We start from the raw sequence: 14,470 nt of genomic DNA, 5'->3' as shown, positions 1-14,470 counted from the left end.
TGAGTCATAGTAACTGCCAGAGTTCCCAGCACACATTCACAATGATTCTCTTGGTATTACACATTACTTGGCAGTTGACAGAGTGATAGCCCTTTCTGTTTATGTAGAGTGTACCCTGTTTCCCAGGTGGTGCCTTAATTTTTACATGTGTGCAATCTATAGTACCCAGTACTTCTGGATAGTGTGCTACAGGAAAGAACTCCTGCATGTTTCTGGCCCTTTCATCAGAACTACGGGGAAAATATATGTGATCATTGACATATTGGAGGATAGTGTTCAGGAACTGATGGAGGATCCTGGATGCTGATGCCTGTGACACACCCAACATATTCCAGTGGTCTCTGAAAGGTACCTGTGACTAAGATGCTAAGTGTTACACATACCTTTGTCTCCACTGTGATGGATTCCCTCACTTGGCCCTGGCTCTGAGCTGAGGATGGCAGAAGTTGCAGAGTTCCTGTAGTGTGTCACTATCCACCCTATAGCAGTCTACAGTTTCCATGTCAAGCAGGTTGTGAAAAGTTAAATGGGGCCTGAAAACTCTTCTCCTTCTTGGCCTAGGCCTACTGGCAGCAGCAGCATTGGCTTCAGCCTGTAGCACATACAAGTGAATCAAAGCAGCAGTAGTCCCTAACATTCTTTCCATTGTTGTATTCCAAATGTTTTTGAATTTCCTATGAAAAACCAACATGGAGTCTACACAGCTGCTTTATAGCTTGTTGAACAGCTTCACCATGTCGGATTGGTTAATTAGCATACATTCAGCTGATTATGCCGTAATTAGGATGCCACAGTGTTTAGCTTGTTTGTGAGGTGGTGCACACCTCTACATGACCCTTACTGAATCTCAAACTCATTGCTACCATGTGCATGTTGCATCAGTAGAAAATGACCATGTAGGGTTTATTGAACCCCACCCAAATATCTATACTGTGAAGAATATATATACATCAGTCAGTGCATATACAGCCACTTGCCAGTAAGTAATTATGCTACAGTATCTGTATGAATACATCCTGTGGATTTGGATAGCAAACTGTGTTAAAGTAAAAGAAGCTGGAATGTCACAAGACAAGTGTTTTAGTCTTCATTTATCATTTAACTTAATGCATCTGTTGGAAATACATATAGGTACAAATTCATATTTAGAAATGAGCCTGCTTGCTGGAAATAAGCTTATAACTTACATATGAGATTAATTCAACACTCAGTAGGTAAGTAGTAATGTGCTACATGCATCCAATCTTCCTCTTTAGTGCTGATATTTTGGTGGGGCATTTTTTAAGACCACTTGGAGTTTTCTAATCCCAGGTGTGGTTACAAAAAAATCTAAAGAGGTGAAAAAACCATAGGAAAACTATTTTATAAGCATGGACAGAACACACATCATAAAAGAAAGCATGCTACAGTAGTTAAATTGGAGATAGCTTTACATCATGGGAGGAATTCAATAAAACTAACACAGTCATTTTTCTGTGTGCACATCCTGGAGTGATGCAAACACAGGCATGGTGAGTTTTAGATTCTCCCCTTAGAAACTCCATGTAGCGGCGCACAATCATGCGCATTCATGTGCAATAATGGAAAATTCATGGAATGCAAATTTCAGCATAAGTAACTGAAATTTATGCTAATGAAGGGAAACACTCTTCAACACAATTGTGTAGACTCCATGTCCATGTTGGTAGTGTATGTGAAAACTTTCCATGTACAGGAATGTCCACAGAAGCAAGGGCATGTAAAAGTCTACAAATATGGACAGCATGCCCATGAGAAGGTAATAACATATATTTAATGGGTGATTTGCACACTATGGATGTCCAAAAGCATCAGGGGTGTGTGTCAGATTAGTATATATTTAAATTTTTTAACACATGTTTGTGCAAAGGGTTTTAAACATGACTAACAGAAACATCATTGAAAAGAGAAGTATAATGTAGTGTCACATTTGGCACAGTAATACCCTGCCTTGTGTCTTTCATTTAATTCATGCTCCTGTGCTGTTGCCTAACTTACACAGCAACTAACCATGTATAAGTCAGGTGGCTGTCAACATAGTTGTTATGCAAATGAGTGCAAAAAGCAGTGGATTTTTTGAATCACAAAAAGCAGGAAATGTGTAGGGCTGTTCACTTCGTGTAAGCTCCTACATGGTGTTTATGTTTCCCATGGATATTGATGACATCAGGGGAGTGTGTTAGGTAACTTTGCTGGGTTTTTTTTTGGTGTTTTGCATGTGTTTGCACAGTGTACTGCTTTGCACAAATGGTTATGGTGCTGCATTCCTTCTTTGCATGAGCAGACCACCCACGTATCAGACACAAGCTAGACATGCAAGAACAGAAATTGAATGCATTCAATCAATACTGCTGAGCACTGCTGGGCATCACACAAACCCAGTAAGTGAGGCTGCACTCTGCTCATTTCCTACAGTTATAGGACTTTGTGTAACTACTCCTGTGGTAACAGGTGTTAGGTATTGAAATGGAGTGCAGATGATCCTGGGTTTAAGTACAGGGTATGTCTACTGTTCTCATACTGTTCTGACATTGCAGGTTAGAGAAATTAAGTGTAATTAGCATTTTCTGTATGTCTCATTACAACAGGGATGAAAATATAACATTTTTATATGGTTTACCTTAATTATGCACAGCTGCATTCTTCTGCACACTGGTGTGCACAGTGCACTGCCGTGCACTGAAGGAGGACCTTTAAATCATGTTAATTATATCCTAAGCAGGAGAATTACATCTTAATTAGCCAATCCCACATGGTGGACCTACTCATGAAATGTATAAAATATGCCTACAGCCTACATACTGATTTTCCTTCGATACGTCAAGACCGTTGGAGTAGAAACTTGAAAATTTTAACTGAGATAATGCTAGGGGCTGCTGCAGCTATTCTACATCTGCATGTGCTAGAGGCTGAAGTCAATGTTGCTGGTGCTGCTGGCAATAGGTGTAGGCTGAGTAGGAGAAGAGTGTTCACGTCCAGGGTAACATTCCAGGTGTTACATGAGCTGGAGATTGTAGAGCACTACAGGGTGGAGAGGGACATATTACAAGAACTCTGTGAGCTCTGCCACCCTTAACTCAGAGCCAGAGCCACCCTAAGGAAACCCATCCCAGTGGAAACTAATGTATGTGTAGCCCTTAGGATATTAGCTGCAGGTACTTTTCAAAGACCAACTGGGGACAGGTGCCTCAGGCATCAGCATCCAGGATAATCCACCAGTTCTTGGATACTATGCTCCTACATGCCAGTGAGCACATATGATTTCCCCTTATCTCTGAGTTGAGGGCCAGCAATATGCAATGGTTCGACCAAGTAGTACACTACCCTGAATTACTGGGTGCCATAGATTGTACTCATGTACACATCAAGGAACCACCTGGCGAGCAATGTAGACTCTACATTAAGCACAAGGGATACCTCCTCATCAACTGCCAAGTCATGTGCAATGCCCAGGGGATTCTCTTGAGCGTGTGTGCTGGCAACCCTGCCAGTTATCATGACTCCCATATCTGGCACATATCGCAGCTGTACCAGATGCTTGCTTGGAGGGATATCCCACAGGACCATTTACTAGGGGATGTTGGCTATGCCCTGGAACCGTGGATGATGACATCCATCAGAAATGCACATATGCCCATGGAAGATTGCCATAATGTGGCATAATCACAAACTAGGAACAACATAGAGTGTGTGTTGTTTGGGCTTCTGAAGTCACGGTGCCAATGCCCAGATATAGTCGATGGAGCCTTGCAGTATACTCCATGCACATGTACACAAATATTTACAGTTTGTGCTATTCTCCACAGTCTGATCCTGTGAAAACAGCTGCAGCAGGATCAGCAAGAGGAAGTAATAGACATCCCCCACCAATGCCTAGGTCACCAAAGTCACAGTCACAGGAGGTCTTGGAGAAGGAAGCATCAGATGCTGCCCCTGTAGGCAGAAGTAGGCATGCTCAGCATTGGCTTTGGCTAAGAGACAATGCATAGCACATTCACTGATCACTGAGGAACCTAGGGACTTATACCTTTCTCCTACATACATACATACATTAAAAATGATGTCAGGCAACTCACACAACCTTTACCTATCCATGTATTGGCTGTGTACTGCTTACATTAGAGTCAGCCCTGAGCTAGAGTTGTGACAATTGATGCATTTGCAAGGTAGGTCCTTAATCTACAGTGTAGTCTTATGACATATCCTTTGTATCTATGAACTTGGTACAGTATGCAAATATATAGTGCTGTATTTGTACAGAATATTAAGTAATATGTGACTATTGGCACTATTTTACTAGTGTGTGTCCATTTGTAATTAGTTTGCCTCATGCATGAAACCTTCATACAGTCCTACTGCAGCAGATTACTAGTACATCATTCAAGACAGAAGTTAGAAAGTGGGGCTTCACATTGCAGTTTCTGACTTCAGACTTGTCTGTATCCTTTACAGTAGATGTGGTTTGTTCCCCCACTCCCCAGAACAGCTGTGTTACCTTGTCACTGCTACAACAGTAACTCATCTATGCTGCCCCATGCTAAATGGGTGTTTGTCACAATTATTATCCCCCACATTTCCAGGGGAATACTATAGATTTGATTACACATTGTATGTGTTAGGGAAATCATGGATGGCAGTGTACATCACTATGCCGGTGATTGTGTGATGAATGACCCCTGTTCTGGCAAGCTGCTTCTGTGGTCAAAAGGACTAAGGCAGCCATCCGGTCTGATAAAGCTATCATGCTGTTGAGGGTTCAATCCTGATATAAGTAGAAGTTTTGGATGTGTATTAGCAATAGGTTGTGTTTTACAGACTGACTCTGTGTCCCATACTGTTGTCAAGTTTATTTTGTCATAACTCATTCACTCCAATGAAGCTCAAGAAGTTTGCACTGTAACTTTCAATGGGAGGAGCTTAAGCTTTTTGATAAAATCAAATTATGTCCCCACATTTCAAACAAATGTTCATATTTCTGGAACCTAGGGGTTATGAAAGAAGTATAAATGGCAGACTGTTCAGGACAAACTATTTTTATAGCAGTAGTATTCTTTAGGTTCTTGGTCTTAAACTGAATTTTATAAGTCACAATAAACACAGTAACTATTAAATTTGCAATATTTTGTAAACAACTTACAATATCTCAGTAACCACTCAAGTTATACACATACTATCAACAACATTTTATTCATCTATCTCAGAGCTTTTATATGAGGCTAAAGAGTTCTCTTTGTGTTACTTCGTAGTTGAGATATTTAGAAAAATGTGAAAATTATATCTCTATAAATCAATATCATAAAAACAACAGTTAATATCTACTTACCTGCACTAGACACAAGTCAAATATTAATGCAGTTGAGTTTGCCATTGTGTGCACTTTAAGATGAAATCTTTTAAAACCTTGTACATAGCAAGGTTTTGGAATTGTCGACACAAATATGAGCAAGTAATATTTGACTCCTAGAGGCATTGGTAGGAGTTAACTGCAGATGCACCTGAAGGTATCATTCAGATTTAATAAGTTAATTCCACATTTGTGCTATGTGCCACATGTTTAAAACCTTTTTGATAAGGCTTAGATGGTTTACTTGGAGTGCAGCAGTGCCAAAACAGTGAAAGAGAAAATAGGATTTATGTCTGATCACCATAGGTTCATAGGTTCATAGGTTCATACTAGGCTATCTGCCCTAGGGCATTTATAAGCCTAGCCAGAGTGTGTTTGGCTTTCGCCACCCATTTTAAATTAATTTTGCTATGCCCTTTTTCGAGGTTAGTATACTGTGCCTCTGTCTAACAGTGACACAGAAGTGATACCCGGGGTAAACCTATGATCTCCCATCCACTCAAGATTCCTCTTGAAGAGAGTCAATGATGGACTCTGCCTAACCTGGACTTGGATTTTATTCCAGAGTGAAGGGAGCCTCTGGGTTATGAATCTGTCCCTCCAGCATGCCCTATTTATTTCAGTGCTGAGGTTCAAGTCTCTCGAGCAAGTAGCGCAATGGGATTTGGATTTTCTGAGGTGCAGCATGTCCATGAATTCCGGGTTGGACATGGCTTTATACGTCAGGCACAGATCACCTCTGAACAGGCGGTATGCCACTGAGTAGAGCTGGAGTTTCTTTAACCGGGCAGCATATGGCATCTGTTTGAGCCCTTTGATCCTCTTGGTGAGGTACTTTTGGGGTCTTTCCAGTTGCTGCAGGTGTCTGGTAAGGTACATCTCAAAAGGGGCATTGTACTCAATTATGGGCCTGATGAGGGATGAGTAAAGAGGCACGATGACCTCCCCTGATCTAGATGTGCATCCCTTCATGATTAGGTGGGCTATATAAAATGTTTTTCTAACCACTTTGGCCACGTGGTTGTCAAATGAGAGATTGCTATCAACTTGGGTCCCTAGGTCCCTAATTACTTCTTCTGTACTTAATGGATTACCACCTATGTGGTAATTTGTGGGCACTTTGTTTTTGCCAAAGGGGATGACTGTGCACTTTTTGGCATTTAGCTTGAGGCCATGGCTCTGGCACCAGTTGTCTGTTTCTATGAGGAACTTTTGGAGGATGCTTGTGACGGCTGGAGAGTCGATTATGGCGCCCAGTTTGCAGTCATCTGCGAACTTGGTCAGCCACAGTCCTTCCGTGTTGGCCTGTACCTCCGAGAAATATATACCGAACAAGAGAGGTCCCAGGACTGAGCCTTGTGGGACGCCACTTGTAACTGGTTTGGAGTCTGACATGGCTCCAGCAATTCTAACCATGTGGGTTCTGTCCTTGAGCCAGTTTGCAACCCATCTAGTGACATAGGGGTTATATTTAAGCTGGTGAGCTTATCTATAATGCCCGAGTGGGGTATTATATCGAAGGCTTTTTGCGAGGTCCAGGTAGGCTGTGTGGACCACCTTCCCCACGTCAATGGCCTTGGTGACTGTTTCAAAGAAATTGACCAGGTTTAAGAGGCAGGATCTGCCCTTAACAAAGCTGAACTGGGTAGGATCCAGTGTCTGTAGGTCCCCAATATCTTTATTTATGAGGTCCATGATGATCCTTTCCATAGCTTTGCAGACCAAGCTAGTCAGGCTTATGGGGTGATAGTTTCCAGGATCCGTTGAGGCACCACCTTTGTGGAGAGGGATCACTTTTGCTGTACGCCACTCTTTCACACAAACCCAGTAAGTGAGGCTGCACTCTGCTCATTTCCTACAGTTATAGGACTTTGTGTAACTACTCCTGTGGTAACAGGTGTTAGGTATTGAAATGGAGTGCAGATGATCCTGGGTTTAAGTACAGGGTATGTCTACTGTTCTCATAGTGTTCTGACATTGTAGGTTAGAGAAATGAAGTGTAATTAGCATTTTCTGTATGTCTTATTAGAAAAGGGATGACAATATAAAATTTTTATATCATTTACCTTAATTATGCACAGCTGCATTCTTCTGCACACTGGTGTGCACAGTGCACTACTGTGCACTGAAGGAGGACCTTTAAATCATGTTAATTATATCCTAAGCAGGATAATTACATCTTAATTAGCCAATCCCACATGGTGGACCTACTCATGAAATGTATAAAATATGCCCACAGCCTACATACTGATTTTCCTTCGATACGTCAAGACCGTTGGAGTAGAAACTTGAAAATTTTAACTGAGATAATGCTAGGGGCTGCTGCAGCTATTCTACATCTGCATGTGCTAGAGGCTGAAGTCAATGTTGCTGGTGCTGCTGGCAATAGGTGTAGGCTGAGTAGGAGAAGAGTGTTCACGTCCATGGTAACATTCCAGGTGTTACATGAGCTGGAGATTGTAGAGCACTACAGGGTGGACAGGGACATATTACAAGAACTCTGTGAGCTCTGCAACCCTTAACTCAGAGCCAGAGCCAACCTAAGCAGACCCATTCCAGTGGAAACTAATGTATGTGTAGCCCTTAGGATATTAGCTGCAGGTACTTTTCAAAGACCAACTGGGGACAGGTGTCTCAGGCATCAGCATCCAGGATAATCTACCAGTTCTTGGATGCTATGCTCCTACATGCCAGTGAGCACATATGATTTCCCCTTATCTCTGAGTTGAGGGCCAGCAATATGCAATTGTTTGACCATGTAGTACAGTACCCTGTGTGCCATAGATTGCACTCATGTACACATCAAGGAACCACCTGGTGAGCAATGTAGACTCTACATTAAGCACAAGGGATACCTCCTTATCAACTGCCAAGTAATGTGCAATGCCCAGGGGATTCTCTTGAGTGTGTGTGCTGGCAACCCTGCCAGTTATCATGACTCCCATATCTGGCACACATCGCAGCTGTACCAGATGCTTGCTAGGAGGGATATCCCACAGGGCCATTTACTAGGGGATGTTGGCTATGCCCTGGAACCGTGGATGATGACATCCATCAGAAATGCACATACGCCCATGGAAGATTGCCATGATGTGGCACAATCACAAACTAGGAACAACATAGATAGTGTGTTGTTTGGGCTTCTGAAGTCATGGTGCCAATGCCCAGATATAGCCGGTGGAGCCTTGCAGTATACTCCATGCACATGTACACAAATATTTACAGTTTGTGCTATTCTCCACAGTCTGATCCTGTGGAAACAGCTGCAGCAGGATCAGCAAGAGGAAGTAATACACATCCCCCACCAATGCCTAGGTCACCAAAGTCACAGTAACAGGAGGTCTTGGAGAAGGAACCACCAGCTGCTGTCCCTGTAGGCAGAAGTAGGCATGCTCAGCATGCCCTGGCTTTGGCTAAGAGACAATGCATAGCACATTCACTGATCACTGAGGAACCTAGGGACTTATACCTTTCTCCTACATGCATATATACATTAAAAATGATGTCAGGCAACTCACACAACCTGTACCTATCCATGTATTGGCTGTGTACTGCTTACATCAGAGTCAGCCCTGAGCTACAGTTGTGTCAATTGATGCATTTGCAAGGTAGGTCCTTAATCTACAGTGTAGTCTTATGACATATCCTTTGTATCTATGAACTTCGTACTGTATGCAAGTATATAGTGCTGTATTTGTACAGAAAATTAAGTAATATGTGACTACTGGCCCAATTTTACTAGTGTGTGTCCATTTGTAACTAGTATGCCTCATGCATGAAACCTTCATACAGTCCTACTGCAGCAGACTACTACTACATCATTCAAGACAGAAGTTAGAAAGTGAGGCTACACATTGCAGTTTCTGACTTCAGACTTGTCTGTATCCTTTACAGTAGATGTGGTTTGTTCCCCCACTCCCCAAAACAGCTGTGTTACTGTGTCACTGCTACAACAGTAACTCATCTATGCTGCCCCATGCTAAATGGGTGTTTGTCACAATTATTATTCCCCACATTTCCAGGGAAATACTATAGATTTGATTACACATTGTATGTGTTAGGGAAATCATGGATGGCAGTGTACATCATTATGCCGGTGATTGTATGATGAATGACCCCTGTTCTGGCAAGCTGCTTCTGTGGTCAAAAGGACTAAGGCAGCCATCCTGTCTGATAAAGCTATCATGCTGTTGAGGGTTCGAATCCTGATATAAGTAGAAGTTTTAGATGTGTAGTAGCAATAGGATGTGTTTTACAGACTGACTCTGTGTCCCATACTGTTGTCAAGTTTATTTTGTCATAACTCATTCACTCCAATGAAGCTCAGGAAGTTTGCACTGTAACTTCCAATGGGAGGAGCTTAAGCTTTTTGATAAAATCAAATTATGTCCCCACATTTCAAACAAATGTTCATATTTCTGGAACCTAGGGGTTATGAAAAAAGTATAAATGGCAGACTGTTCAGGACAAACTATTTTTATAGCAGTAGTACTCTTTAGGTTCTAGGTCTTAAAACGAAGTTTATAAGTCACAATAAACACAGTAACTATTAAATTTGCAATATTTTGTAAACAACTTACAATATCTCAGTAACCACTCAAGTTATACACATACTATCAACAACATTTTATTCATCTATCTCAGAGCTTTCATATGAGGCTAAAGAGTTCTCTTTATGTTACTTGGTAGTTGAGATATTTAGAAAAATGTGAAAATTATATATCTATAAATCAATATCATAAAAACAACAGTTAATGTCTATTTACCTGCACTAGACACATGTCAAATATTAATGCAGTTGAGTTTGCCATTGTGTTCACTTTAAGGTGAAATCTTTTAAAACCTTGTACATAGCAAGGTTTTGGAATTATCGGCACAAATATGAGCAAGTAATATTTGACTCCTAGAGGCATTGGTAGGAGTTAACTGCAGATGCACCTAAAGGCATCACTCAGATTTAATGAGTTAATTCCACATTTGTGCTATGTGCCACATGTTTAAAACCTTTTTGATAAGGCTTAGATGGTTTACTTGAAGTGCAGGAGTGCCAAAACAGTGAAAGAGAAAATAGGATTTATGTCTGACCACCAGACACAGACACTGGATATATTCAATCAGTGCCATTAGTAATCAGGAAATCCCGACCTTGATTAGGAATAGGAGTGAGCTGTAGTAGCAAGTATATATTACATAATAGTAAAACTCAGATGTGAGCAATGCACCTCATGTTTGTGCACTACTTATTGATGTGCAAACAGCATAATAAAGCTCAAGGCATATGCATGTATACTTATTTAACCATGGAGCAAATCCGATGCTTCTCATGCGATAGCACTCTCTCTCTTTCTATCTCACTCTCTCTCTCTCTGTATATATATATATATATATATATATATATATATATATATATATATATATATATATATATATCCATAGTGCCCTACATACCTGAGTAGCAAATCAGGACAAAGAAACAATTAATTGGGGGACAAATGGCCAAACATAGGGACACTTTTTAAATATTGCGCTTACAAATGTAGAAAGGTAATAGATTAACAGACATTGCATATCCATGAATTTTCTGAAGGATATGATGTGTGAAATTCAGATGTCTACCATTATTTACTGACCTAATTTCTCAATGATTTGCCATTTATTATCCAGAAAACCACAATATTGTGTGAAACAGACTACAAATATGAGTCAAACATCAGGACAATATGCGAAAATCTGGACAGTTGCGCACTATGGTGGCCTATCATTCTCAGACACCATGTCTCCCCTAAGAGTACATGTGGAAACATTGCAAATTGAGGGCACAATATATGTACATATATTGAGAAGCCACCCCTTTATTTCCCCACCAGCAACAACATCAACAAGCACAACAACCATGGGTCACTTTGAGTTTTCCACACTCATATATCACCCCCTGTAAAAGGTGCAGTATAGGACGTTGTATTCTCCCTCATGGACAGGGCTATTTGATGGTACTCACAGGCTTAATCATCCAAATGCAAACAGACAAATAGGCTCAATAAGGGTATTGTTGTTACACAACTAGGCTACTAAACATCATCTGTCTATTAAGTTCTACCCTCAGATGACACTTAGATGCAATGTGACTGTGTAGGCCTCCAAAGTTGTTGTTGAACACATGACTTGGTTATGTCATCTACCATAAGATCACCTGCAGTGCTGTTTAAATCTGACTTGTGCTGTGGCACGTGTATTAAGTACTTTGATATGTAGTTTGTAAACTTACATAGGTAGGTGTTCTAATCTCACTGCCATCAATTGTGTGTGTATAAATGAAAGTTGAAGTGTGTATCCCAATCAGACTTCACAAATGGCATGCATCACATCCAGTTGAGGCAGGTCTCCAACCTCTTGTTCCCCATGTGGCCTGCTGATGTATCTACCATAAGATCACCTGCAGTTATGCTAAAAGCAGGCTTGTGCTGTGGTGCATGTGTTAAGTACTTTGATCTGTAGTTCATAAACTTACATAGGTATGGGGTTCTATTCTCACTGTTGTCAATTGTGTTTGTATGTGTGTGAGCTGTTGGTGGGTGTTATGCAGAGCATTTTACAGCAGCCTAAGGGGCACTGTCCTTTTGTGTTCAATAGACAATGCTGATGTCATCAGCTATATAAGATTATTGGATATGTATAAGTCACAACAGGTCATGGTCGTACATTGGCCTGACAGATGGGTAGATGTCACCTCATCCTATATAAGGCAGACAACAGTGATATTACTGTTATTGTATGTACAAACATCATGTACCATCAATATGGTCCAACAATCAGCAAAAACCTCACCAGGGCACCACAAATCACTAATAAAACCACCAGGTATGACCATATTGGTGGTACCTGGTGGCTTTATTAGTAATTTGTGGTGCCCTGGTGAACTTTTTGGTGTTTGATGTACAAACATCATGACATCTATTTGCAATGGTGATGGACAGGTTGACACATTAGATCACATAATAGTCCATGTGGACCTTGTTGTTTGTGGATGATATTGTGGTCTTTATTGAGATTATGGTACAAGTGTAGAAACCCCAGGGAGGTGGAGATATGCTTTACAGAGGAGAGGAATGAAGGTCAGTGGGACTAAGACAGAATATATGGGTGTGAATGACATGGAAGATGTAGGAATGGTTCGAATGCAGGGAGTACAGTTGGCAAAGGCATATGATGGACCAACAGTTCAGAGTAATGATGAGTCTAGAAGACAGGTGTGTTATACAGAGAGCATGAATGGTGAAGCGTTTGGAGAAGAGTGTCAGGAGTGATCTTAGACAGATGGGTACCAATAACACTGACATGGAGGGTCTACAAAATGGTAGTGACACCAGCTATGTCATATAGGTCACAGATGGTGCCACTGACAAAAAGACAGGAGTCATAACAGGTGTTTACAGGTACCAGATGTCAACAGTTTGCATTGTGTGAGCCGATGATGGACAGGAGTATTAACTATATATTACAGTGTTAGCTCAGGTTGTATGGTTTGAAGATGAAAACAGAGTGGTGGGATTGTGTTTGCTTGGACATGTGCTGAAGAGTGATGCTGGGTATATTGGGGGAAAGATTCTAAGGATAGAGCTGCCAGATAAAAGGAAACTAGGAAGGCTTAAGATAAAGTGTATGGATGTGGTGACAGAGGGCATGCAGGTTGTTAGTGTGACAGAGCAAGATGTACAGAATGGTCAAAAATGGAGGCAGAACATCTGCTGTGGTGAGTCCTAGTGTTACTATCCAAAAGAATAAGTAGAAGAAGATGACATCTCTATTTGGAGAAACCCCATCTGTGCACTTGTAGTATGGGTGCACAGTAGGAGTATCTAAATGACGGTTACAGTGTCTGGACTCAGTTTGGGCTTTAACAGTGTGTCTTTGCATTACCTGCTTTTGATTGTGTGCAGAGGCTGTAACACTTTGCCCTCATGCATGCAGAAACATTAATACACTTGCTTTCAAATACAATCTGCTACGGCTATGTAACAGAGAAGATCTAGTTGTCAGGACCTCCGTTTCATAACAAGCAGCAATTTACTCACTTACCTATCAATAACAGAATATTGATCCACCTTATGAAGGACATCATAATGTATACCCAATAGATTAGTGACCTGACAATGGCAGATAATGCCTCATGTGCCCTGAATAGCCTATATCCCCTACATCACTGAATTGGAAATTTCAAGAGATCTACATATAGTGGGGATCTAGAATCAATGATCTCTAGCTCCCAGATGGGTTGCACTAGAAAGGTTGTCTGCTCACACACCTTGACTCCTTCTCATTATATGCACCAAACACAAACCGTCATGTGCAGAGGCACTCCCCACAAACCAACCTAAACAACAGACACACCCTAAATACAATCAGGTTACAATCAGACAATGCACAACAGGCATATCATCAACACCACCTCACCATAGAAGTGTTCAAGGCAATGAGTATGTATCCCAAATGTTATCATAATAGCTGTCTGTATAGTGAGATGTACTGATACCCCACTCAACAGCTTAAACAAGGATATGTTTAGTGTCAGCTGTGTGGCAGAAGTAGTTGTCACAGCACATATGCAATTAAGTCTCTCAACAAGTCCCACTCATATTCCAGCCTACTTCATCTTGGTATGCACAACCTGAGACGTGACTATATGAAATATATCTGGAGCATTTCTCCCTGGGGCCTCCGGCTGAAAATGGAACCTAGAACCTAGTTCGACATTCCCGTCAACAAATGTTAAATAAATAAATAAAATAAATAAATATATGCAGACAGACATAATTGAGCTATCTAAAAGTATGTCCCCACCAGGTATGTCCATATGTTTGAGCAGCATTTATACCTTTGTCTGAAATTATACCACTATATAAAGAACAACAGATTCACTGACCTTGTCTAAGTTTCTAGTGGTATAGTATGGTGATACGGTACCTGTCAGTGTGGGATGACATGGTGGATAGAGCACATTGCTTTCCCAGATATAAGCCACTTGACCTCAACATAATCCCTTTACTGGGTAAGGTCACAAAAGCAGAATAATTAATGTGATAATGTACACCTCCAACAAAGTGAGGACCA

This window comes from Protopterus annectens, chromosome 3.part0 (assembly GCF_019279795.1).
Source record: "Protopterus annectens isolate FY-2018-M chromosome 3.part0, PAN1.0, whole genome shotgun sequence".
Lineage (NCBI taxonomy): Eukaryota > Metazoa > Chordata > Ceratodontiformes > Protopteridae > Protopterus > Protopterus annectens.
This window is presented reverse-complemented; position numbering follows the sequence as displayed.